Raw genomic sequence first — 314 nt, 5'->3', positions numbered from 1 at the left:
CTCACCACCAATTATGTTGAAAGATCTCAATGGTAGAACAGCGTATTTCTGATCCGGTATATATGGATTTGAAATCGCTGCCAACCTTTCTTTATGATGCCATATCAGGGATACATGGTCTCGAAGTGAGCCATTGCTAAATTATAATTTTCCTGCAGGAGGCGATTGTCTTTAGTAAGCCAGCGAGCGCAAGCTTCACCAGAGCAGGATTGAGTGGGACATAATCGTTGAATTTGGGAGCTGCGACAAACGGGCTTTTTCAATGCACGATTTGTAATCAGCGTATTTTCCGCAGAAGAAGTGTATTTCAAAGC

This window comes from Plasmopara halstedii (assembly GCF_900000015.1).
Source record: "Plasmopara halstedii genome assembly, contig: Scaffold_1561, whole genome shotgun sequence".
Classification (NCBI taxonomy): Eukaryota; Oomycota; class Peronosporomycetes; order Peronosporales; family Peronosporaceae; genus Plasmopara; species Plasmopara halstedii.
The sequence above is the reverse complement of the archived record's forward strand: the minus strand, read 5'-3'. Positions refer to the sequence as shown.